Below are 27,051 nucleotides of genomic sequence, written 5' to 3'. Positions count from 1 at the left end.
GGAGGAGCCGGCTTGTTCAGGTCTATCCCCGGGTCTCCCGGGCATCCTGGGCGGTCGGCAGAGGGAGCTATTCCCCAAGAAATCACCTCGGAGGGCCTGGCAGCGACCCGCCCGGAGTTAGGCGACGGGGGAGCTGTCCCCGCGCCCGCCCCACAGGCTGGTGGGTCACCCTCCAATCGCCTCCCTCCTCCCTCCCCACTTTCCCAGTCACTTAGCTGCCGCTCGGTTCCTGGTGACCTGGCCTGGTCCCCATCCTTTCTCCGTCCCACTTTTGCGCTCCCTCACTCTGGGGACGCGCTGTCCTGTCCGCTTGGCGGATGCTGGCCCTGTCCCCCCAGATCCTTGTAGAGGGCCTAGACTCTTCTCCTGGGGTACTTTGAGGAGGGGTTAGCACTGGTACTGTGGAGCACAGCACTCTGTTATCACTCTCTCAAGCCCCGTGGTGAGTCTTAAGTTTGCCAACTTCTTGACTCAGTCACTGACTGGGGTCCCAGGAGTCCGGCCGGAAGGAGATTGCAGGTTTGGAGGGACCGCAAGCGAGCGACATCGCTCCCCCTCCCCAAACCTCCCCCCCACCGGCCACTGTCCCGGAGGCAGCAGCTGCAGCAGAGGCAACTGCTCGCATCCCAGCCGGGCTCGGGTTACCGCCTTCTTCCTCCAGCATCTCCTGCCAGACAGGGAAAAGCTTGTTCAAGTTTGCAGCAGGACTCGGTCCCTGTGCAAAACTGGGGCTCCGGGACGGGCCTGCTTCCCCGCGTCCCCATCTCCAGAGCTTAAGCAAGACTAGCATACATTGCTTTCTCCTGGGATTCTGCTTGGAAGCCAGCAGCCGCGGCTGGGAAAAGATTTTGAATCTCGGCTGGAGTGGGTGAAGACCAGGGGAAAACAGGTTGCACTGCCAATCACAGCATTTCAGGACCCGGTAAGAGTTAAGCAAACTCAACTCTGGAAGCCCTTGGCCTTGGTGGCTTCTGGGGGGCTCTTTGGGGCCTGAGGGCATGTTTCCCTTTAATCAGAATTCCTTGGTCTCATGGAAGTGGTAAAAGATGTGCTGTCCTGGTGGTTTATCTGCTTCCCGAGGGAGGGATTTGTTGTCATTGTTTGTGTTTGGTTTTGTTATCTGGGACCGTGCAGGGAATCAGGGAAGGTCTCCCAGTTATGGGTGTTTATTTTCTGCCGCTGTGTTGCTTTGCCCGTGTTTGTTCCACGTTGATTGTGACATTAGTGGGTGCAGGGAGATGGGGGGGGATCATACAGCTTCAACCTGGCCTTCTTCTGAGGTCTGTCTAGTACTACTCTTGGGTCTTGACTAGTTTCCTAAACTTTTCTTTCTTTAGTACTTGATCCTCGGTTTGTGTTTGCCAGCAGGGGATGCCTCTCAGGGTGTGGGGGAGGGGCGGGGGGTTCCAGGCAGGTTCCTAAACTATGGAATCCTTGTCAGAATGCTTGGTCCCTTGGGTGATGCAGAAAGGGACAGTCCTTAGAGCTGCATTTACTTCTTTAAGGAAAGTACACTTTTTTGTTGTTTTTCTTTTAAATCTCTTCGTGCTAGGACTCTAACACCCGATTTGTGGAAAACATTTTGTCTTTTTTTTTTTTCTTCTGGAAGTATTTTTCTGAATGGCCCTACTGAATAAAAGAGACATGGGGAACCATACTTGCTGCTCCTTTCACACATAACCTCACACGAACCCCTACATTTTTAAGGGAACAATGAAAGCCTGGGATTTTGTTGGCCTGAATGAGGCATTATTTCTGCTTTTGGCCAATAATAGCCATGCTGTGCCAAGGCGGAGAGAATGGCATTCTTGATCCTTTATGCCAGGTCTTACTTTGTATACAGTATTCTCAAATAAAAACCCTTCAGTCCTTATGGATGACATTACCCAGAAATCCCACCAGTCTGACTGGCAGGCTCCAAGGAGTCAGTTTGCACGGTGCTTTTGTTTTGTTTACAAGGCCAAAGCACTCCTTTGGTGAACTCCTAGAGTCTGATGTTCTGGGCTCAGCATGCCACCCTGATGCTTTGCTGTTGTGCAGTTTGGTGTGGGTTAACACCTGTATGCATGTCTATAAAATCAGGACGAAATAGTCGTGCTTACTCAGGAGCTAAGAGAGTTAACGCTTTGGAAGCTCTAACAAGCCCTACACAGAGGAGCAGTTAGCTGTTATTACTATCACCTTATTATTGAGCCACCCGTGTGCTGCTGTGATTATCCACATATGGTTAGCGATCGGCAAGAGTTCTTGATATTTTTCACTGAAAGGGCTTTGATGACTGATCTCACCTCCAGGCTTTACCATCGCCCAGGGCAGGAAGGTTTGCTCAGCCTGCCTCACCTATGCTCTTTGCGGTGTTTTCTGTGGGGTACTTTCAGTGGTAAGGAAGGTGCATGTCGTGGAGCTGGGATCTGAGGCGAGTTCATGATTGGATGACAAAGACTGTGGGGATTGACAGCCTCTACACTTCTTAGAAACCTTTTGAGTTGGCATAGTTTCTTTATCGTACCTTTATGAATTCTCTCTTACATTAAGTGGCTTTTGTACTAATTTCTTTGATTGTACTTACAAGATGAATGTGTGCTGTTGCTTTATGACCGTCTCTGCCTGGCCTCATTTTAAGTATGCCAGCACTTTCTTCTTGTGGCCGGAGCTCTCTATAAAGCAAATCTCGAATACCTTAGCCACAAACCTCAACACCTGATTAAATATACACACGAACACAGAACACTGAGGATTTCAGTAAAGTGTTCAGTGTGATCTGAGACAGGCTGCTTCTCTTTTGACATCAGTTTTATGACGTGTGAGCTTTGTGTGTGTGTGTGTGTGTGTGTGTGTGTGTGTGTGTGTGTGTGTGTAGTAGGAGGTAGGGTAAGGAAAGAGCTTTGGTGTGCCTCCTGGTTCTAAAGCCTTTCCATTAGTGGCCTTAGTTCACTGGTGACCGTGTTTGGTTCCCTTTCTCGTTTTTAGCAGTTGTTTGGGGTGCATGAGTTATGGGACTCCCATCTTTGCTGGCTAACTATTGATAGGTGAAAACGGGAATGCACTAAGCCCCCTTATATTCCACCAGCTGCTTTCAGACTTTGGGGTACACCAGAAACAAGGATGAAAAATTTTTAAGAAATTAGATTTTTTTTTTTGCCATGAGAAATTACCAATACCTGATCATTTTTTACCTAAACAAATAACAGTTTCCTATGGTTTATCCATGTGTAAACCTTGGCCCCTCCTTGATTCAGAGACAGAAAGTCTTGGGTGAAGTTGAGCGCATCCACGGAGTCCCACAGTGGTCCCAACGAGTCACCTCCATTCCACAGGGGAGGATACGTCTGCAGCACTGTTTCTTCCGTCTCATGACACATTTCCAAAATACAAATCTGATCGTGTGATCCACTTGCTTAGGTCCTTGGCGGATCATGAGGAAACCATCAGCATCTCCTAGGGGCTTGTTGAAAAGAGTCCCCAAGTAGGGTTGGAGGGACGTTGGGTCCTAGAGTCCAGTGGGCCTGTCAGCCTTGGTGCTGTTCTGCATGTGAGCACCTTTGTGCCATCCCCTTTGTTGTTCTCTGTGTCCTTGCTTCCCAGCCCTCCAGTCCCCGTGGATGTCACATGTCCCCAAATCCACAGCACCCTTTCCTTTCTGTGGCCTAGCTGTGTAGATAGCCCTTTCTATTGAAAATGCCCGTGGCCTTTTCTGTGTGAGCAGCTTCCTGCTGTCCACTTATCTTTGAGGAATTAGCTTAAATCAGATGTTCCCTCCGAACTCTCAGAGGCAGTAGCTGCATTGGGTTGCCATTCCTCTCTGTGGACAGCTTTTTTTTTTTTTTTTTTTTTTTTTTTACAGTGTTGGTCATATTGTTATCTGAATGATATCCCCAGCAGGTTAATGAGTTCATCATTCCTTGTTGGAAAGAACTTACTCAGATGGCTGGAATATAAAAGCTATATAGTACATGTGGGAGAAGAACGAATGAATGAATGAATGAGCAGTATCTATTACGAGTGTGTCTATTCAGAGTGGTGGAGAAGTCAGTACAGAATTTGCTACTTACCTAGACATGACCAATGAAGTTGGTAGTGGCAGAAAAGAAGACGCTCAAGGCCGTCCTCGGGGACTTACAAAACACCCCATACTACTGAATTCATGTTACATGTTCAACATCACAGTAGGTGCTGCATGTAACAGAGAAAGAGACAATTGTACTTTCAAAGGCCTTTGCTTGTGAAGACCTGTGTCTTGGTAATGAAGTGGAGACGCTGATATCAATACAACTAGCCAACACTGCCCTTACTCGCACATGCGTGGTAACTGCCTCAGTACCGTCTTTCTTACTTTCCAACACGGACACAGTCCTGAAAGCAGGTCTAAACACGGGGCGGAGCTGTGTGATGTGAGGGACGGTGGCCTCAGAAGGCCAAATCATCTCTCCTTATCCTTCTACTTTGTGGTCTAGACACAGCATCCCGTATGCTCCCCTTTCTTAAACATCCTTTGCCTTGGTTATTTCCTCCTCGAGGAACCAAACGTTAGCCAAGGTCAATTATCATCTAATTCTGTCAAAAGCTTTGCCATTTTTAGTATCTGTAGTAACTTCCTCCTTTGTCCCACATTAAATTTAATGAGAAAAATACTTGTAATTGCCGGTAGAGTTTTTATTTTTCCTGTTTCCACTCATCTTTCTGAGAATGAATTATGCAAATTGGAGCAAATGCTGCCTCATCAAAGACGAGCTATTGGCTCATGGCCATTGCACATAAAACAGACACAGGGGAAGTCCGTTCACCGGTGGGAGATGGCAACATCGATGAGTGAGCACAGGAAACTGAGGCTGTCGGGCTGCGAACACAGCCCAGTGTGCAAGCATGTGGGCCCAGTATTTACTCTGAGAGCTTATTTTAAGAATTGATGCAGACTCATTGAGTCCTGGTGATTCAGCGTTTATAATTCTTTCCCTCTGGAATGATTTTTTTCTGCCCGAGGACACACCAGCCTAATGTTTTGCCTGTGCATCTGAATTGCCTCAATTATGAACTTGTCCATTCCTTAATCTGAAATCCAAAGTTCCTGCTCATCTCTTAGCCATATTGAACACTGAAGATGAGCTTTCACTGTAATCATCCTTACTGCTTTTAAACATATTTGTGTGTGTGTGTGTGTGTGTGTGTGTGTGTGTGTGTGTGTGTGAAGGGCTAATTTAGGCAGCTTAAAGGCTTGCCCATGTGTGAATGAGTGCAATATTCACGCCACTGGTGTTTTATTTTATTGGACTTCATCTGCCCAGCTGCCAGTGGCCATGAGTCTGTTCTTTGATGATAAATGCCATGCCCCGAGCCAGTCTGGAAGTGTGGCTGTAACACTACATCCTGTAGTTAACACTATTAATGCCTATTGATTTCTCTCCTATTTCATTTTTGATGATTTATTCTCCCAGATAAAGAAACTATGTAAAGCATTCTAACCACCTCAATTTCCTACTCAGAGAGCCATAAATCATACACCCCCCCCTCCAGCTCCACTTGTAAGACAAGGGAAATAGAATTTCAGCGTGGGACGCCTTGTCTTGCTAGGTGCATTTACAGGATATTAGCATCTGTTAAAAACATCAGATCTTTGGAGCAAGGAAGCCTCACTGTGGGGGTGACCAAGTACCGTGTTATTAATATCATGTCCAGCCCAGACGAAATGTGCTAATGTGGCAGGCTCTAAAATACAGTTTCAGATGGCATCTCGTGTAATGGGTCTTTAACAAATCCTCTAAGTACTCTGTTTTTTGTTGTTTTTGTTGTTTTGTTATTTTGAGACAGGGGTTCATGTAGCTCAAACCAACCTCAAACACATTATATAGTCAAAGACAGCTTTGAACTTCTGATTCTTCTACCTCTGCCTTCCAAGTGCTGAGATCCGCAGTCATGTTCTACCACCATTGGTAATAAAACTCAAAACCTCTTGCGTGAAGACAAGCACTCTACCTAATGCATTCCCATCCTTCAGTTAGTTTTCAAAAAAAAGTGTTTTGGGAGCTGGACAGACAGCTCAGCTGTAAAGAACACATACTCTTCTTTCAGAGGACCTAATTTGGTTCCTAGAACCCACGTTGGGGTGCGACCACCAGCACTTATTCTCGCACACCCCAGAATTAGAATGAATAAAGATAAGTATTTGAAAACTGGGAGCCAAGCATGGTGGCACACTCATTGCTCTGGAAACAGAGAAAAGCTGATCTCTATGAGTTTGAGTCCATCCTGGTTTATATGGTGAATTCCAAGGCAGCCAGAGCTACATAGGGAGACCTTGTCTCAAACAAACAGGACATTGAACTCATGGTGTTGGGCTTGCTAATCACACACCCTTCCACTAAGCTCTATGCCTTCAGCCTTAAAAACATTCGTTGGTAGAAATAGAAAACCAAAATGCATCAATTCTTGTCATTTTTTTTTATACAATAAAATAGAACTACAGCATCTTGGTTTCAAGCTTAGGAAACGAATCCTTCAGCCAAAATGGAAAAAAAAATTAAGTACTCCTCCTCACTGACAATCTTGAGAAGTTTATTTTAAAAAAATGATTGTTTTGTTTTGTTCTGAGACTAGGTTTAAGGCTGTAGCCCAGACTAGACAAAATCTGAATGGTCGTCCTACCTCTGCCTTCCTTGTGCTTGTGTAGATATGTTCCACTATATTTGGATTAAAAAAAAACTCTTTATTTTAAATGAGGAATTGATGACAACACATGATTTTGGCTTTTACAATTAATTGGTTTGAGTTTTATTCTTTACACCATTATATATTTATTAGATATATAATGTGTAACAATAAACATTACAATTGCCAAGAAAGAGTTAATACCTTTGGAAAAAATCTAGATTAAATATATATTCACACACATATAATATATATACTCTCTCTCTACATACATACACACACACACACACACACACCGTCTGTCTATCTAACTATCTATCTATCTATCTATCTATCTATCTATCTATCTATCTATCCATCCATCCAGGTAGCGCTGGGGGTAGTCAGGGTTTAATAGGCAGGTCTGAAAGGTGCGTGCGAGGAAGAAGGTACACTGACAGGGAACTTTCTGCAGAGGATTCGTATGGGCAGGACACCTCGGACAGGGCGATCCCAGCAAATACATGGCAGTGGGAGCATTGACGAACCATGTCAAAGGGATTGAGAATCGTCTTTATGACAGCTCCTTATGGAGTCACAGGACTGGTTTCTGTCTGCCCCTCACATCACTGTCTGTGTTTTAAAGGAACCCAACACATGTTACTGCTATTAGTTTCTTAGAGAGACCAGATGTGGGCGCCCTATTGAGATTCAAATAAAGTTTGGCTTAGAGGTCCTTCCCCATTCATGACAAGGCATGACTGGAAAACCAGCCTTTCCACCGCAGAGGGAGTTCACAGGAAGGGATAGCCAGGGCTTGAGCTTTCTAGAGTCATCAGGGGCGGAATTCAGATTTACCCTTGACCTGTCTCAAGATTGCTTTACCACGTGATGGTGTCAGCTGTCCCAGCCTGAAGCTACTTACCTAACGTGAATGTCACTCTATGTAGTAAAAAGGCTTTGAGCTGGCTGACTTTTCAAAAACCACTGAACTTTAGGACCCCCGGAAGGAATCAGAGAAAGGAAGAGCTTGAAGGGCTTCCCCATATTTAAAAATGCAAAATATTAAATATGATCTTTGACCTCATAGGGTAGCAATACCCTGGGTCCTGCTAAGATTTTGAACTAGACTGTTGGGGGAGAGGGGGAGGATGGTGGAAGGGGGGGGATACAAGAAATTTCAAGTTAATAAAAAAAAAAAAAAAAGGCTTTGAAACTTTTAAAGTTTATTGACGGAAATTCAAAATATTTAAAACAAAATATTAAAAAAAGATCTTTGTACATTTTGAGAGGATGGTGAGATGTGTGTGTGAAAAAGTGTGTGTGTGTGTGTGTGTGTGTGTGTGTGTGTGTGTGTGTGTGTGTGTGTGTGTGTGTGTGTGTGTGGTGTGTGTAACTGGAGGGCAAACCCAATGTATACGCTATGCTAAACGGTCATTTCTGCCTTTGAGCTACATGACAGCCCAGCATACATGTCTGCTTGTACTGTTGTTGGTGACAGTGACCGTGGCTTTCTTGGTTCCTTCTGCCATCAGGAACTGTCCTGGTCTGTTGCTTTCTGATGCTCTCAGTCTCTGTGGGATGCTCCAGCACGTCCTTCTTCTTCTCTTCCCGCCCTGCCTCTTTCACTAACACTCCCGTTGTCTTCTGGAGAGCCATCACTGTTTTTAAGCACCCCTGTTTCTTTTTGCGCGCTTTTGCTTTCTAGACTAAGATTTATAACCCTGGCACAGCACTCAATATAAGGCCCAGCCAGTTTCCTTCTTGCCTCTACTTCATCCCTTAAACAGATGTGCCAATGCCGTCAGTGAGGTTGGAAATGCTTGTGCTGGACCCGGGAATGTGCATTCTCAGCGAGGCAGGGTGATGCCGATGGTCTAGGGGTGCACTAGGATTCTTGTTTGGGGTTATAGGGTTCCATTCAAATAGCACGTTTATTTCTTTTCCTTTTTTTTTTTAATTTTTAATTTTGGTGATGGCCAGAGTGGGCATGGAAAATAGTTGGTCTGTGAGAAGCTGTTCCCTTCCTCTCTCCTTGGGGGAACAATAGCTGTAATACAACACTGCTCATGTGACAAACAGAGAAAGGCATCCATTGTTTGTGGGTTGGCTGATGTTCCACTTGGCTCTGGCTGGCTGTCCGATTGAGCTTGGTAGCCCCAAGGAAGCAGACACACTTAAATCAGACAGACAAAGAAAGGAGGTCAAGGCCTTCCACAGTTAAACTACTGACAGCAATGTGTAGGAGGCAAAATGTAATTCTGAGGAAGACTCATTCATCTACTGCGTGAGGCTGCAGACACACTTCAGGGAAAACACGAAGTTGATGAAACACCAGTGTGTCTTTGACCAAGAAAGATTTTATTTTTTACCATTGTCTCACTGACTTATCTGATTATAGAATTTTATTACTTACTTTTTAAGACTAAAAGATCCCCCTCTATGATAGGTAAAGACATATTTCTTAGCTTCTTTCTCCAGGTTCATCAGGACAGACATCAGGGCTAGGGGTTGATAGAGGGCTTGCCTAGCACAAAGACCTGGGCTCAATCCTTGTCAGCACATGAACTGGGCATGGAGGCACATGCCTGGAATCTCAGCACTCAGGAGGTAAAATCAGGAGGATCAGGACTTCAAGGGCATCTTCAGTTCCACGGTGAGTTCCAGGCCAGCCCAGGGTTGCTAATCAATTAACACCAACAACACCTAAGTGTCAGTTCTAAAAACCACCCTGGATTATGGCCTGATATCTCAGAGGAAGATTTCTTGGGTAATGATTACTAATTATATCTGAAGTGTTAATAATTCCCATCCAAATATGGATTTGAATAGAGATCTTGCATTTGAGAATTACTTTTTGAGTTCAAAATACAACTGAATCCACCAGAATGTTACCAATATATTTGGGAAGTTATAATGCTATTTAATACCATCCCTCACTCCCAACTCCCAAATCGGATCTCTGTACTTGATGAGAAGAGTTACAAACTTCCTGTAAAGATCTAATTGTGAGATCAACAACTGGGCACATTCTTCGAATCAGAGGAAGATTCAAATTCAAGGTCATATCCTCTGCAAAGGTCGCCGACTTTCCAACAGAATTGTTCTTTTAGCCTGATTACCCCCTTTACGAAAAGTATGCCATTCATTCAGACTTTGCCTCTGGGTTTCTTTCAAAAGGACACCCTGTCCCTAGTTCCTGTGCATATTTGTGGGTAGCTATTCTCCGTGAGTCTTTCTTAATTTTTCTTTTCAACTAGACAAAGGATGCTGACCGAGGGAAGCTGAGGAGGAAAGCCTTGCTGGGTGTAATGGGTTCTAGAGAACACATTTGTATCAAGTGTTCAGACAGCTGGTGCCCTCGGCCAGTAGGAATCCTTTCTCCTCTGAGATAAGAGGTTTCGTGGCTGGCAGCATCTGCCTTAAGTAGAGTGGTACTCAGGAGAGGGCAATTTATGACTTACTTCAGGTCACGTAGGGCTCCTAATGAAGTCTGTTTTTGGACCTTGATTATAGATTATCCTTGCAAATCCATTAAAAGAAGAAGAGACAAGTGGATTGTGGAGAGGCAAGTATCTTTATTTTCATTAGCTTTCCACTCTCATCTCTCCCGTAGTTGGGTTTTCCTTTTCTAAATGGGGCTTTGGTGTTGCCAATGATGCGTATGCAGGAATGATATGTGAAGGGGGAGCCTCACACAGCAAAATGATCATGTTAAAATCTGGCTTTATTAGTTAATTAATTTTCAATTCATTGCCATTAGGCTGGTTCCTTAGCTCTGTCTATATGAGGTAGAGAGAGAGGCTCTCTCCTCGGGGGTCAGAGTGGGGACTACTGGACTATACTTGAAGTCATATAAAGATGACGTGTTGGCTGAAAGCCATCGGAGGGTCGCATGCTATCTCTTTGTTGTTGTTCCTTATGTGTGGTCTCTGCTTTTAGTTGTTCATTATCTTAGTGATGCCTTTTGATGTTGTCCATGCCCCAAGTGGCACGTTTAATTCTTTTGCTTTATCGGGCACAGGGTGCTTGTGGTACTTAGTTTTCTATCAGAATCTGTGCTCTGTCCACAGAGGGGTTGGGCTCAATGTGGTTTATGTGGATGTATTCAGCTTGCCAGAAATCCTTGAGCAGTTGCATTTTGATGTGTTTACGCCCTTTTGTGGGGAAAAGTTAAAATACTAAAGCCCCATGTTTACTATGGAATTAAATTCTAATAATGATAGGAAGAGATAAACCCTTATCATATGGATCTTGCTATGCTAGAAGGATAGAACTTTAATGTGCAGGAGTTACTGTCCCATAGCAGGAAGAGCCAACATACAAATCAATGGCTTGCCCAGATACTATGTTCGTCTAGGCAGCAAATCCAGTACTGAGAGGTTAAAATGTTAGCAGAATACCATTCTTTAGACTCTAAACTCAAGATAGCCAAACAGTAGGCTATCCTATCTTTACCTTCTTCGAATACATAATAATCTGCCATGAAAAAGCAGGGAAGGACCATGTGAATCATAGGTATTTATTTTTGACTCGTTAGATGATGGTTGTCCTGAATTCTGGTATTGGAATACTTCCACACACACACACAGGCATGCACCCACATGTGCACATACACTTTTGCACACACACTCATGAGTAAGGTGTGTACCTTACTGTTTTCCACAGCAGCACACAGTGATAGGGGTGTTTCCACCTCTTGTCTCTCACCTGTCTTAACCAAACTCCGTGCTGTTGGGGGGAGGCAGAGCAGCAAAGCAGTTAACACTTCCTGTTTCACAGCAGACTGCCCTGTTTTCTGTCATCTATGAGTGTAGGACCATGTAGATTGTATCAGCATGAGTCACTGCATTTGTGGGACACCCAACTCCGTATTTTTAATATGGGATAATAGATTCAACTGGAAAAAGAATAGGAATGGTTTATTTTCTAAAGGAGAGTTTGGGCTGTTGGCTTGGACATGGGTATTCCATCTGTGAGAGATCTGAGTTCCTATTTTGTATTCTTCATTTAGGACATGGGTGTTAGAGGTTGAATATTGATTTATGTAAACGTGATTATAGTTGTGGAATAAAAAGACAAGATTTTGATGGTCTTGGTCTGCTCCTTGCCTTTACTGTTTGAAATGTGACAATGTAGTCTGAGATTCATCCTCTCTTCTTAAAACGTTGTGACTTTGAGCAAATGGCAAGCTCTTTGAGATCTGTCAATCATCTGTGACATGGTAATAGCATGTAACTCAGTCGTGTGTACTGTAATGGCAGGTACACAGTAAGCATCTAGGACCTACTCTAATCATGATTCAAAGCAGGTCACATGAAAGCAAGGAAGAATAATGAACCCACCCAGGAATTAGACCTGCTTATGCTTCAAATGAGTGATGCATTCGAGCACTTAAATCAGATTCTGCTAATTAGCACAGAGTTTAAAATGTGTAGCCTCCACTATAAATGCAAGCTATAAGGGATTTTTTAAAACATTCTGAAGTATAAAAATGATAAAATTTACTAATGAGCATATGTGTTTAATTAGAGTGTTTTGCTAAAAGAGACATTATCTTGACTGTAGAATGAGACAAAGCTGCTGGTACAGTTCCTAGTACAGAACTTACTCTTCCAAGGTAATGGGGAATTTAAGACAGGCACTCCAAGAAAAACTGAGTACATATTCACGGAAACATTAAAATAGTCCAAATTATTTTGGTGGATAGAAACTCACATGTCCATCAGTTGAGGATGAGGGACCATGTAACTATACACTGGAATATTATCCAGTCACAAAAAGAGAATGAAGCACGGCACATGTTCCAACATGGATGACTATGCGACATGAGAGGAGGTATGTTTACAAATCTACATGGTACATTATTCCATTTACACGAACAATCTAGACAAGACAAACCAATACTCTCAGAAGGGAAGGGAATGGTAGAAGAGCCTGATAAATGTTTGGTGTCTTGTTGGTGGGGGAACAATCTGGAAGTGGATAGTCACAATGGTGGTATTTGTATAACATGGTTAAAATGATGAATTGTTGGTTATGTCAACTTTAACCCACCTGTTTTTTCACCTTATAAAATATCCAGATGTTTTACGTTTGGGTAAGATGTAACTACCTGCAAGAATTGAACAATCTGTGCTCACTTTGTGTCTGCTATGAGGTAAGGCTTTCCTGCTTGTTGGGAAGGATGCTGAAGATGAAAAGAGACTGCAGTGTTCTTAGGAAGATGGGAGAGGATGAGGGAACAGGTGACAGACTGCAATTACTTACCTCAGAGCCCTGAGTTTGGGTGACTAGACAGGGCTTTTTGGAAGAGATGGAACTTTGAAAGACAGGTGAAGCTTATGCCATAAAATGAAGGAAGAGAGAATTCCAGCTTGTAGAAATGTGTGTGTGTGGGGGGGGGTGGTACACGGCAGGCAAGGGCAGCAGGCAGAGGCAACACAGTGGCATGTTTATGATCAAGTATTGATAAATTAAAATGGAAGTGTACATTGGAGACAAGGACGGAAGTCTTAGAAGCTGTTGCTAATGCTTAACTCTCTGAACCATGAAGGTGTGTACCTAGGTAGGTGGCATGTCTCACACAGGAAAGGGTTGTTTAGTGAAGGCAATGAGTCAACCGTGCTATGAGAACCCCATGATGGAAATTAATAGTTTAAATCTGAGCCACGGGGATTAATGGCAAGTGATTGAATGCAGCCTATATTACCATGAAAAATGCAGTAGATTGCAAGGGGTTATTGTTGATGATAGAGCTATAAAAAATAGGGGGGGGTAACCTTAAATTATTAGTGCAATAATTTCACCAACTCTGTACAAATACATTCATAAATAATTTAATTACATGATTTTTTTAAATAAAAGGATGTGTGTGTGTGTGTGTGTGTGTGTGTGTGTGTGTGTGTGTGTGTGTGTTATGTGTTGCTGCATGTCTGTGGAAGCCACTGAGCAACATTAGTGTTGCTCCTTGGTGTCCGCCATCTTTTACTGAGACCGTGTCTTTCAGTTGGTTCATCTGATTGGCTAGGAGGAGCCTTAGGGTATCTCTTGGTCTCTGTCTTCCCAGTGCTAGGATTCCAAGCTAGGATTTTGCTAGGAGCAAAAATGTCTGTGTACTCACAGATAAGCATGAGGGAATCCAGAGATGCTAAACACACAGAGTTGTCTCTTCAAAGAAAGAGATGTATGACCTGTTTTCCACCCAGAAGGCTAGGAATGGAGATGGCTAGTGGCTTAGGTAAACCCTGTACTAAGTATAGGGCCAGACCATCCGTGGCTATCCCAAACTCCTACAAGCAGGACCAGAGGTGGTTAATAGTCAGTCTAGGAGACCTCTGTGCTAATCTGTATGGCCAGGGGCTTCCCTAGGCTCCTACAACCAGAATTGGATGTGACTGATAGTCCCAATGACATCTGAACTTTCTGTATGGCTGAGAACATATCAGATCCTCCCCTAGGCCCTTAAGATAACACATCTATCCAGTCTACAGACCATCTTCATGAAGGAACTAACATGTACTTCTTGAGGAGAGTTTTGATGTAACTATGCCTCATTCTGCATATGGAATTGTTACATCAAGGAACCACCCTCCTCAAATTCTACTGTACTTAAATATGCCTAAAATAACCTGCCCATGTCAAACTCTTGAAGTTTGAACCAACACTAGCTACTGAGTCATGTTGAACTAGATTTCCTTCTTACCTCACACTGATTAACACTCTTCTGGCCATAGTCTATGCAACGTCCTCCCACACCAAGCATGTGTCACGATGCCTGGCCTTTTTGTTTCATGGGGTTTGGGGATCAGACTTCTACTTACATAAGCTCTTTATTGATTCAGCTGTCTCCCCAGTGAGGTACATTTTATTAAGCACCAATTTATTGTCTTGGATGCAATTGTCTATGCTAGGGATAAGGAAATGACTAAGGTAAGAAAGTTCCCACACTAGCGGATTTTCATTCTAACATACATTGTGAGCACTAATTGTTACATCTAGTGGACAAGTGTAGTTGAAAGCTTGAGGCGTGGGTTGCTATAATGTAGTTTAGCACATGGACTCAGAACCAAGCTTCCTGGACTTGGCCTATTTCATCATTTATTGGATGTTTATACTGAAGTCAGTTACCCGATGATGTCTCAGTTCTCTTATCACTTAGGCGGGAAATAACGATGTTATTTTCCTCACAGAGCCATTAAGGGTATTGAGTGAGACTGTGAGTAGAGAGAGCTGGGTACAGCCACTCAGCAAATGCTCAGTAACTTTGGTTCCTTTGCTTGTCAGTATCTGGTTTCTATCCAGGGATTTGTCTGGGTCACTTCTGTTTTCCATTCAGCCTATTCCACAATCCTTATGTAAGGATCTCAGGCTTAAACTGTCTTTCATATGCCATACTGTGTTGGGTATGAACTTGCTGAGTTAATTAGCATGCAGACTCAGCTTTTTTGCAGTTCAGGCAAACAGCAGAGTCTTTATTAAGAAACTGCCATCTAGTTCTTGGCTTGGAAAGAAACATTGAGATAATGCCCCTCTCCACTCTTCATGAAGACATCTTGGCTGAGAGGTGCAACCTTCAGTGCTCAGAGTCTGGATTTAGTAAGCATAGTCTATGCTGCAGGCCTTACCCATATAGTCTTTCTCTTGAGACAGCCATAGCTTGAATTGAATGTCTTTGTGTCCTCTTATCGCGAGTATCGCAGGCCACTGCGGCCCTCTGTACCGCTTTCACCTTCCATGAGTAGGGGTGAATAGGCAGGCATGTTGGAATCTAGAAGAAAGCTTGGGGCTTATGAGAAGAGCTTATAAATGCTTTCTTTCTCCAGCATAAATTGATTTTAGAATGTACATTCCTAGCACATAGACAATCCTTTGTACCTTGTTTCTACCTCAAAATGGTTAAGTGTGGTGCTATGACCTGAATCATACCCCATTCCACTGCCAATTTTATGTTAAATCCCTAACTTCCATTGACTGTGCTCAGAGATAAGATCCGTCATAAGTTGATAACAGTTAAATAGAGGCGCACTAGTGGATCCCCTATTTAAGAGAGCTGGTGCTCTAATAAAATGAAGATGGGGCTGAGATGGTTCAAAGTCTGTAAAGTGCTTTCCACGTAAACGGGAGGTCACATGCAAAGTCAGTCATCACTTATAACAACCGTACTAAGGAAGGCAGGGACAAATGGACTTCCAAGGCTCATTGACCAGTCAATCTAGCCCATTTGTGACTTCCAAGAGGAAAAGAAATGCTGTCTTAAAAAAAGTGGGTAGTGTCTGAAGTTGACCTTCAGCCTCTACACACATGCATATATGCACCCCCCCTCACATGTACACAGAGACTGCCAGGGTGGGGTTCAGGAGGGAAAGGACAAGAACAAAGCTTTGACAGGTGCTACCTAGGATGCTAATCGCACTCTAGCTTCTAGAGAGACAGCTTGAAAGTGGATGTTTGTTGGAGTTATCCTCAAACTGTGTGACCCTGACATTTTCAACAGTTTAGATGAGCTTTTAAAGGATGAAGGAATGATCTTCAACTCTACTGGTGAGTTGATCAGAGCTCATGAGTACTGGAATGACCCTCTTGACCTCAATGATGACTGGTCCTTGGAATGTCAGCCCAGTGTCATTGCTAGAGTTAGATAAGGTTCCTCAACTTACCCTGCTTACCTGAGGATTGAAAAACTGAATGTATTCTCTGCCAAGGATCTCCTAGAACCAGATGAAGAAGAGACCCGTATTTCTCAGATGATGAAGATATGGCAGGTTTCAGGTGTAAACAAAAGTAGGGGAGGCTTGGCATTGGGTATCTGTAGCCTTGAGATCCATAATCCTTGAATTATAGTCACAGAACGCTTGCAGGCTCATGAGACAGAATTCCAGGTTATTGATGGGTCTACCTACTTATCAGCAGGATGACTCCTGATATTCTGAGGTTGGACAATCTATTCCAGAAACTGGGACAGAATAGAAAAATTGAGAAAGGAGGTATGATTCAGGCTAGCAAAGACCAAGTCATCCCTGGGGCAATCCATAAGAAAATTTAAAGACAGTGTGGACAGTCAGACGATGACCCAGTTTCAGGCTTGCTGCATGTACTGAAGCTGCACAGGATATGGAGGAAGATGCCCTTCTCCAGTGAGGCTGAGGATGGCACTGCACCTGGCTTAGGAGACAGCAAAGTCATCTGGTCATGAGCATACTGGTAGAACTCCCACTCCCACGACCAGCATCAACTAACCCCTACATTGTGCTGCCAAGTAAGTCAATATAGTCTCCAGATAAACCCTTTGTCTTGTCTGTGTCTATTGAATATGTCTCCCAAATATGTCACCAGCCAGGGGATATGCCATTCTCCACTGACATTATTTCAGTCTATCCCTATAGAACGTTAGAGACTGGGTAGCCCTGGCTGGTCTGGAATTTGCTACATAGGCCAGGATAACTTTAAATCTACCTGTCTGTGTCTCCTGAGTGTTGAGATTAAAGGCATGTACCACTATATTCAGACCCCTCTACCATGGATTTGTTGTTGTTATTGTTTTAAATGAACAAACTTGTACAGAAACTTTATTGCTTCATATACACAGGCCTTCAAAAGGACAGGCTAGATATAGGTGCACGTGTTGCCCAGAGCTCACTGAAATAGCAGCTAGTTTGGTTTAGGTGCAGGTCACGTGCGAACATACTGTTATTGATTTCCAGGTGTGCATTGTTTACATTGATGACAAAAACCCTGAGCTGTGGCTAAAATATTTATTTTTTTGGAAATTGACTAGTGATTCTATGCAATGGAAACAAAAGGCAGAACTGAATGCTGAAGTTGGTCAGTGTTGTTACACTGTTACAACTGTTATGTTGTCTTTGCATTTTTGATGTATCTGGTTCTGAATACCACTTTCATAGTAGGTCTATAATTACTGGTGTATTAAGTATGAACATGTAAAATAAATAAATGCTAATGAAAGAAAAGCAGAGGACATAGTGATGATATGACCATCTCTAAGCTACATCTCCAAGGATGAAGACTCTTGGGACCTTCAGCTTCTAGCTCCTTCAATCCCGAGAGATAGTGTCTTCCGTTTAAACTCCCAAGTTCTGTGATATTTTCTTGTAGCAGCCCCAGCAAAACAGCATAAGCAAAAACAAATATTAAAACATTTTTTGTGGGCTTGACTAATTTTAAGATTATTTGGAATTATGGGGCCATATGAATCAAATGAAAATCTGAACTAACCCATAGCCTTAATACTTATTTGAACAGTTAATCTTCACCTGCCTCCTACCATACACTGGTGAGGGAAAAGGTTGTGCCGCTGATTTTAAGACCGCTCTAGCTCTATCTTGCCTCCACTAATAAGAACCATTGTCAAGAGTTAGCAGATGAGAAAACAGCCTGGAAGTTTGAATAATTAGCTTCATGGTCGTTCTTTCATGAGACAGAGCCTGTAGTGAGACAGTGAGCAGGGACAAGCAGCCCAAGAGGCAGAGAGAGCGTCTCCAGGTGGGAAGAAGGCCCCATTCTCCTAGAAGATTGACACCTATGTTGTTGCTTAGCCTTGGATGCAGGCACAGGGAGTTCCTTGGCCTAGTTGAGGCAGATGGCCACCTTTCACTTCAGGGAAGACTAACCTGGAAAAGAGGCTTTTTTCTTTTCTCTTGCCAAAAAAAAAAAAAAAAAAAAAAAAAAACCAAAATCAAAACAAATGGCTTGTGATGCAGGACTCTGCCAGGCTTGGGAGGGGATGGGGGGAGAGAGAAAAAGTCTTTGCCTTTCTCTCCACGCTGTCTGTAAATGATGCTTTGTAATGTTGTCTGTGTTGTCCCTGAGAGATGCTCAAAGGGCCTCCCTGCAGCTCAGTACTGCTGTGCCCTGTAATTTCTATGATAGTGTCATCCCATAGTTAACCTTCTAAGTCCCATTGTCCCCTCCCAGCACAAGTGTCTTTGGTTGAGGCTATGGTATAAAGTCCGAAGATCTGAAAATGACCGTCCATCTTAGCCTTTAGAATATCAAGCAAATGTTTGTCTAAAGGACAGGGCTGTGACTTCTCAGGATTTTTCAAAGGTGGCAGGCAGAGGTGGTGACTCTGTCCAGCCAAGGCAGATTTCCAGTGGCTTGACCTACAGAATTGCTTACCAAGCTGGAGGATTTAGAAGAACCTTTTCTGTTTGCTTGTTTATTAGCCAGATTGTTCTGTCTTTGCAAATGAGGTCTCACAATTAAGGCAACTATGGCACGTGTGTCCATTCATTGGTACTGAAGAGACTTTGGTGTTTCTATGGGCTGGTGGCTAAGCACGCCTTCTCTGTTTCTTTTGATGGTAAATCATGTCACTCCTGAGAAGGGTGTGTCTTAGTTAGGGTTCTACTGCTGTGAACAGACACCATGACCAGGCAACTCTTATAAAGACAACATTTAATTGGGGCTGGCTTACAAGTTCAGAGGTTCAGTCCATTATCATCAAGGCAGGAAACATAGCAGCATCCAGGCAGGCATGGTGCAGGAGGAGGTGAGAGTTCTACATCTTGTTCTGAAGGTGAACAGAAGACTGGTTTCCAGGAAGATAGGAGGAAGATCTCCAAGCCCACCCCCACTTCCTCCAACACATGCTGTTCTCCATGGGGCATATTCAAACCACCACAACCAATTCTTGCCAGTAGTTTTTTTTTTTCTTTCAGAACAAAATGTTAGCAAGTAAAGAAATGGTTGAGGGAACTGGACGAGTTTTGCGATGAGTTCTAAGGACTAGCTCTTTAAACACAAACAGCTTCCCAAAGTAGGTGCAGACACTGGACCCATCTGTGCCTCAACTAGAGGGAAGCTCTGGGGAAGTGCTGGGAAACTTTGCATTCATCCATGATGTGTTTCCTCAAATGGGATGAGGTGACTGTGCGTAATGCCAGAAACCATCCATTGTGCCGAGATGAAATGGCCAAGCACAATGCTGCACACACATTCATTTGGACCCAGCAGTTGGTGACTAAGCTGCAGTAGAGGGTGAGGATGGCTGTGTCTGGGCAGTGGGATTCTTATATTTATGGTTGAATGTCAACAGAGCACTGAGGGGAAGAAGGCCAGGTTAAGTTAGTCTCGGGTGAGAGAGTTCTCTTTAGTACATTTTTGTTTCATTGACCCAGTGCAAGTTTTATCCTAAATAGACTTTAGGCCAAATTGTGGTTATCAGGATCAACTCAGTTTGCTATTGCCAGTGGGACACTCAGCATGGCTGCCACTTTAGAATTGAACCAGTTGGAGGTGATGTCTTGGTATCTTTGTATGGGGAAAGCAGTGACTTCCGGCTGCAGGAAGCTGGGATCACTGATCCACTAACTTGCTTTTCTTGCTTTACTTTGGCATGGCCTTGAATGACACTACAAAATGCTTCCTGAGTAAAGGAAATATATTTCATCTACTGCTCAACTGGTTAATGAGAATGGCTGGATTCTCCTTGTACTGTGTGAGGAACACAAAGAGTGGTGTTGAGTTCTAGCTCTGCTTGGGATAAAGCACCCAACATTCTTCTGCAATGTTTCTATGATAAGAAGATCAAGAAGATGCTCTCTGACCTCATGAACTTGCTAGGGAGACCCAGACACTGTCTGGACCATAGAGTGCCACTAGTAGACTGTGGGGTTCGAGCATTGAGGGCGCCTGTGGTAGCCTGGAGCTGAACCTAACCTTATCCAAACAGGACCTTGGTCTGATGGTGAATCTTGACATTAAACAGAGGAGGCTCAAGCATGTGCCTTGGCCAGCAGCTCTTCCTGCCCCTTCCGTGCCCAGAAGCAGCTGAAATACGTTACAGATGGCTTCTTTTCCAGGGGGCTCTTTTCTTATGCTGCTTCCTGGCTAGCCTGTAGCCCACGCTTGCCTGCAGAACCTTTTGCGGTTAAAGAATGTGCTTCAGGAACCTCAAGAATGAACTAACTGCAGAACAAATGCAAATTCCTGCTCAAAAGTACGCCCCGATTTCTTCCACCTCGCCATGATGGCTCTAGAGGAAAATATGTGAATACAAATCATGTTCTTTCCTCACTGAACTAGTGTACCATTTCTTTAGGGAAAATATGTAATTGGCTTTTAAATATTTTTAAAGCTTGATCTTGGCCTTTGTTCCCCAAGAGACCCTGAAGTGCAAACACCAGGTGACAGCACAGAGTCCCTGTTCCAGGAAGCCATCTGCAATCCCGAGGCTGGTCTTGCTGGGTATTAGGACTCAGGACCTCCCTAATCCATGCCACTTGCCTTGACCTGAGCAGACCTTGCAGAAAGACAGAGTCTCGCTGTCTCTTCGCAGAGCAGTTGCTCCAAATCCCCACTACAGCTGTGCCCTGCTTTGTTGGGAAGTGCAGGGTGACTTAATTTTTAAGCTCCTTTCTCTCTATAGGTATTATAAATAACAACTGGTCTGCGGGAGCACTGGCCAGAAACACTTGCGAAACAGCAGCGTTTTGTGTAATTCTGATATCCTTGGCAATTACGGGCGAGGAAGATCTGAAACCCCAAAGCTTCGTTGACGCAGAAGAATCCAAACTGAGGAGTTAAGAACCTCAAATTCTGCAGAACTCAGAAGAGTACAGAGCATAAAGGGCAGTGATGGCTAAGATGGCTTAGGTTCAACAGTGACGTCAGAAGGGCAACTCAGGCAGGCAGCGGTCAGGGGCTGAAATTCCAGCGCGCGCAGCACTCTCTATCCGATCCAAACCTTTGGTGCACATTTGGTTTCCGCTCACTTAAAGTTAAGAAAGACCTAAACTGCCTTCTTTGGGATTCCCCACTTGATTTCAGGAGAGACTACTGCAGAATAGAATTCCCTAGCAGCCATGTGTGGAGAGAGGGGTGGGATCAGGCTCACCATGGGGGGCTGGTTTTGCTTTCCTTCTCTGCACTCTCAGATTATAGCATCTTGATTACAAGCCTGAGTGCGATCCGTGGAGGGATGCAGAGATAGTCTGTCTTATCACAGCTGCCCAGCAAAGAGAAGCAAACAAAAGTCCTCTTTGGGGACCCATCTGTTGCTCCCTTGGACTGGCCTTGATGGTAGGCTCCACCCCCCCCCCATTGTAGTAAGATAAACATGTGTTATAAAATTTGCCAGTTTTATTTATTTTCTTAGCATTCTGTTTATGTATTTTCTCTCCCTCTCTTGTTTAAAATGTGTTCTCAAGAATTTTGAGCATGTTTTCGTCATCTCGCCCCTCCCCCATTCTCCAGTTTTAAATGTTGGGCTTTGTAGCATTTTAAGAACACTCATGTTGGTGTGGAACTGTCAATCTAGTCTATCTCCAGAAGGGTTCCATGTTTCCCAATGGAAGTTCTGTACCCATTAAACATCAGCTCCCCATTTCCTTCCCACTGGCCCCTGAAAACCACCACTCTACTCTCTGCCTCGATGAATTTGACTTTGATAGGCTCTCGTACAGACTGGATCATTTGGTGGCTGGTATTTCATACGTAACTCTCAGGGTTCACCCACTTTTCATCCCGTGAAAATCTTTTCAAGGCCAACTGTGTTCTGTTTGTCAGGACGTGCTGTGCCCTGCTCATCCATTCATAGGTATCTTGTGCTGTTTCACCCTCCGAGAGATGTGAATGAATCAGTGGGGTGGACAATTTGTTCAAATCTGATTTCAATTCTTTCGAAGTAAATGCCCAGAGGTGACACTGTTGTACGGTAATTCCGAGGTGTTTTGTTTTGTTTTTGTTATTGTCACTGTTTGCTTGCTTGCTTTATGAGGCAGTGTCCCACAGTGGCTGCTCCAGGTGACACCACCGCCAGCAGTGTGAAAGGGCTCATTTCCCTGTCTTCACCAGCATTTAGTACTTTCTGATCTTTTGTTTCTTCTTTGCAGGGTGTGGGGGGTTATAGTTATCCTGATGGGATCGAAGGGGCTCTCATTTGAGTCCAACCTGCCAATGATTTCATGTACACACATTCTTAAGATAAAATATAAATACTTTTTTTCTTTAATTTTTGAGACAGGGTCTCATTGTTGAGCCTGTGATCCTTCTTTACCGAATTGGGGCTACAGGACTGTGCCAACGCGCTCAGCTATCGCTTTCTTCTTGAGATGTGGGTTTGGTTTGTCTGTTTTGTGAAAGCTTAGGCTGTGCTCAAATACGCCTGGGTTCAAGAGATTCTCTCACCCCGGTCTCCGTAGCAGCTAAGATGCTGGCACAGTTGTTTCCATGCCTAGTTCAAAATTTTGATATTCAGAAATAATTCCTTTTTATTTGGCTCAAATTGGGTGCATATTTTCAGCTTTATTGAGATGTGATTGACAAGTAGAATTAGAAATGTTTGGGGGTGTTCGAGATGATTCTCTCTCTCTCTCTCTCGCTCTCTCTCTCTCTCTCTCTCTCTCTCTCTCTCTCTCTCACACACACACACACACACACACCAGTCCATTAGCATATCACTTTCTTCCGTCTGAGAATGCTTAGGGGTGCTCCTTAGCAAGTGTCAAGTTTATCACACAGTATCCTTCATCTAACATCTTCAGAGCGTCTTCGTAAGCAAAGGTCCACACTCTGGCCGTCAGCTCTCCAGCCCTGACTCAGACCCTGACCCCTAGCAGCCACCCTCTCTAGACCATAGCAACAACACTGACTTGAACTCCACTTTGTGGAGAATGGAGAGCTATAAAGAGTGGAACTATGTAATCTTAATGCTGCTGCATTAAAAAATCCTATATATAGTAAGGAAATAAAACAACATATAGGCAAAATATTATGCAATAATCTGCCTTTATCTAACATGCCTCAATACAGTGATAATGAGGTCTGGTACTAAAATGTCCATGGAGTTAAAATTTTCTTGAAAAGTAGCTTGTTCGGTCTTGAATTAGGTGGTTCTGTTTGATGAGGCTTGGAGGTTCTTTTTACAGTCTGACTACTGACTGATTCATGTTATATTGGCCGTGGTTTGGTGTGTCCTCAGGTTTTTGATGGTACTTTTAATGCGCAAATAAAAAATGACCAACTCACATTTATGTTTTTCTTTTATTGCCTGTGTTTCAACTTCATGTCTGAGATGTCACTGCCAATTTGCTTCTAGACTATAGATATATAGAGTATAGATAGGTCTTTGGTCTAAACACCACAGACACTGCTTTTGAAAATTCCTTTGAAGGAATTTTGTCTTGAAATCCAATGCCCTCTCTTTTTAAAAAATTATTTGAAGATAATCCTTTATATTATTTAAGAATTAATGTTTTTCACTTCACCATGCTCTACCACCATTTTCTCTCCAGGGGATAATGAAGAGTGTTAAGAGAGAGAGAGAGGAGAGAGGGAGGGAAAGAGGGGGAGGGAGAGAGATTGGGGAGGGAGAGAGATTGGGGAGGGAGAGGGAGGGAGGGAGGGAAGGTGGAAAGGAGGGAGGGAGGAAGTGGGGGGAGAGAGAGAGAAGAGAGAGAGAGAGAGAGAGAGAGAGAGAGAGAGAGAGAGAGAGAGAGAGAGAGAGAGAGATTCCAGAAGTCTAAGGCATGTGGAGGTCCTTCAGCAGTCAGGACAAACAGGAAGTATAACACCATGACTCACAGTTTCCAGCCCCCAAACAGAAAGAACTCATGCATATCAGAATCGTCTCAAAGTGTGTAGCCGTCACTCTTAGCCATGTGAATCTCTTTCTGGATAAAGTTGCTTTTACTGTAGGTTTTGAGAAGCTCCCCAAGAAGAGCCTTCGTTCTTGCCAACTTCCCACACTTTCTGAACTTGTTTCCTGAATCGTCTTCTGGATACGAATGACTGTTAAAACAGCAGCTACTCACCTAAAACACCATCCATAGTGCTTGTGGTTAAGTTGAACAGGTAGGGCTATACAAACTCACACCGTCTCCCCTGGAGAGCAGATCATGATGGATGGTTCTAGATCACAGAACCTGTAGGAATGCACTCATGTAGCATGCACACTTTTGGCTTTCCTCGGAACTTATTTCACACCAAGAGCTCCGACCATCTGCTAGTGGCTTTAGATGTGCAGGGCTGAGTCAAGGGAGGCTTTGTGTCTTTCTCTACGCAGCATATACCAGACTAGAAGGTGTTAGCTGTAACTTTTAGACCGTGGTCTCGTTTGAAGAGTGTATTTCTAGGCCGGTAACTGTCCCTCTGCTGATGCCTGACTAGGAAGTTCATCTAGGAGAGACATGAATGTCTAGATTTCTACACTATTAACAAGCCAAATGATAGTATGTTGTAACTGGCAACCCTTTGCAAAGGAACTACAGTTTACTTAGTAAATCTACCACTTGCCTACATAACAGGCTTGAAGGAATCATTGACTAGAGTTATTGAGCATGATGAATGATGGCATTAAGTGTGTCTAGTGTGCAGCAAACATTAATCTTCCAAAATCTCATTTGATTGTTGTTCTTCAGAAACAATCCCTTTGTTTGTAGATCCCAAGGCATCAAAATAACCCTAATTACTTGACATTTTTATGAACATTTTGAAGTCATCATTTCCTTGGGAACTAAAATGCTTTAATGTTTTAAAAATTACAATTTATTTATTTTGTATGTATGTTTGTGTGAGTATGTATGTATGTATGTATGTATGTATGTATGTATGTGGGTGAATGTGTTCTATGACATGTGCTGAGATCAGAGCTCAACTTGTGGGAATCTGTTTCCACCATGTGAGTCCCTAAAATCGAAGTCAAATTATTAGGCTCAGTGGTAAGCACCTTTATCCACTGAGCCATCTAGCTGGCCCCAGGGAATGCTTTTAACTTGTCGTGTCCCCTTAATATTTATCTTAATGCCTGCAAGAAGCCATCTCACAAATGCATAGTTCAGTCACTCCTGGTCTCACCCTGCCTCACTTCTTACCTTGTATCTCTTAATCGTGGGCTCCACAGACCTGTGAATGAGACCAGGAGATGGGGAGACCCCAGAATAAGAAGCCAGGCCAGCTTCTGTCTTAGTTGGCACCCGGAAAAGACGGCCTTCATTCTTCACAGGGGCTTGTTTGCCATGTGAGTCCTGCTGTAACAGAGACTGATGGTATTCAGACAGGGAGCAGGAAGCTGCTTTCATGGGGAAGTTTTTTGGCACTGTGTCTGACATACGCTCCAGTCAATCATGGTAAAGTGCTTAATAACAGATGCAGTAATTAAGCCTGAAGAACGCAGTCTCTATTTTTCCATTTTATTTCAGAGAATAACAAACTGTCTCGTTAAACCTCTAGCTGTGTTCAGTTTTGAACTGGGCACACTGGTGTCATCAAAATAAGGCCAGTGTTAGAGCTTCCTTCTGAAGTGCTCGTCAGTCAAGGATACTGAGGGGTGGGGAAGGTCAGAGTCCTTGGCCTGGGATGGTTTTGCTCTTCCTGGATTTGCCTCATACTCCAATGCCAAACCTTGTTGTAGATTCCTAGGCATGGCTGGATTCCTATAAAAGCCTTGGATATAAATGGACAATTTCAGCTTTTATGTGCCTTACTCTATTAGGTTGAAATTACACTGCTTATAGCAAGACATTAACATTAGCATTCAATCTTAGAAAGGTTTCCGATAACCTGAAACTACCACAAATTACCATATTTTAATATGATGAATTATCTCTGAGAAATTAATTACATTTGGAAAGGTCTGACTTTGATTGGGGCAGTATGGGAAGGCAAGTGTCTTCATTAAGCTTGTTTTGCTGTCTTTTAAAATGATAAACATGAGTCTAGTCTGTCTAATCATTAAGGGAAATTAATTTAAGAATGTAATTACTTGGGACAGATAGAAAGAGTGTGTGTCCTTAACAGTAAGGGTGTTTGACTGGGAGTGTTTTCCTGAGCTCTTCCAGAGCCAGCGAGAGGCAGTGCTGCCACCTTGGGACTCCTGGGGAGCACAGTGCTCTTCCTGGTCATTTCTGACTTCTTTCTACACAGTTCGGTTGGGTAGGGTAGATTTGGAAGCGATATGTATATTGCGAAGATAATGTTTTATTTACTTGTAGGCTAGTATAGTCATGCATCCAATTCTGGAAAATTATTGTCTCATTATCCTGTTTCTAAACACAAATTTTGCATTTTTAGTACATCTCCAGGATATTTCTGGCTGGCTACATTCTGTATTTTATCTTCTAATCTGGTTTGGGGAATAGATGCTCAGAATAGAATTGAGATTTAGTTTTAATTTTTATGTGAATTATGTATACATTTAACCCTTTGGTCCAATTAATAGAAAGGAATCTTTAGTGTTTTTATATTTTCATAATGCATGTGCTTGTAAAAGGTTCATACTTTCTCATTCATCTGAAACCTAATTTTTGTAATTCCTATTTTATTAACTTTATTTTTTCAGACAACATTGGTTTTATTGATGTCAAACATACTTCTTGTTGAACATGAGATCAGTCGTGGATGCAATAAGAGCTTTCCAATTGAGTTGAAATCATTTTCATACACATAGAAATGAAACTGAACAGTGAAATC

At 43.4% G+C, this 27,051-nt stretch overlaps 1 protein-coding gene across 1 annotated transcript in view; it reads left to right on the top strand.

Moving 5' to 3' along the window:
* Window positions 1-217: 217 nt before the first annotated feature.
* Megf10 (multiple EGF like domains 10) overlaps window positions 218-27,051 on the top strand; it is a 150,632-nt gene continuing 123,798 nt past the window's right edge. Inside the window, exon 1 of the mRNA XM_032885345.1 lies at window positions 218-922. The gene's annotated coding sequence lies outside the window, so the exon portion shown is untranslated. The remainder of the gene's footprint in view (window positions 923-27,051) is intronic.

This window comes from Rattus rattus, chromosome 15, assembly GCF_011064425.1.
Source record: "Rattus rattus isolate New Zealand chromosome 15, Rrattus_CSIRO_v1, whole genome shotgun sequence".
NCBI lineage: Eukaryota > Metazoa > Chordata > Mammalia > Rodentia > Muridae > Rattus > Rattus rattus.
This window is presented reverse-complemented; position numbering and strand designations above follow the sequence as displayed.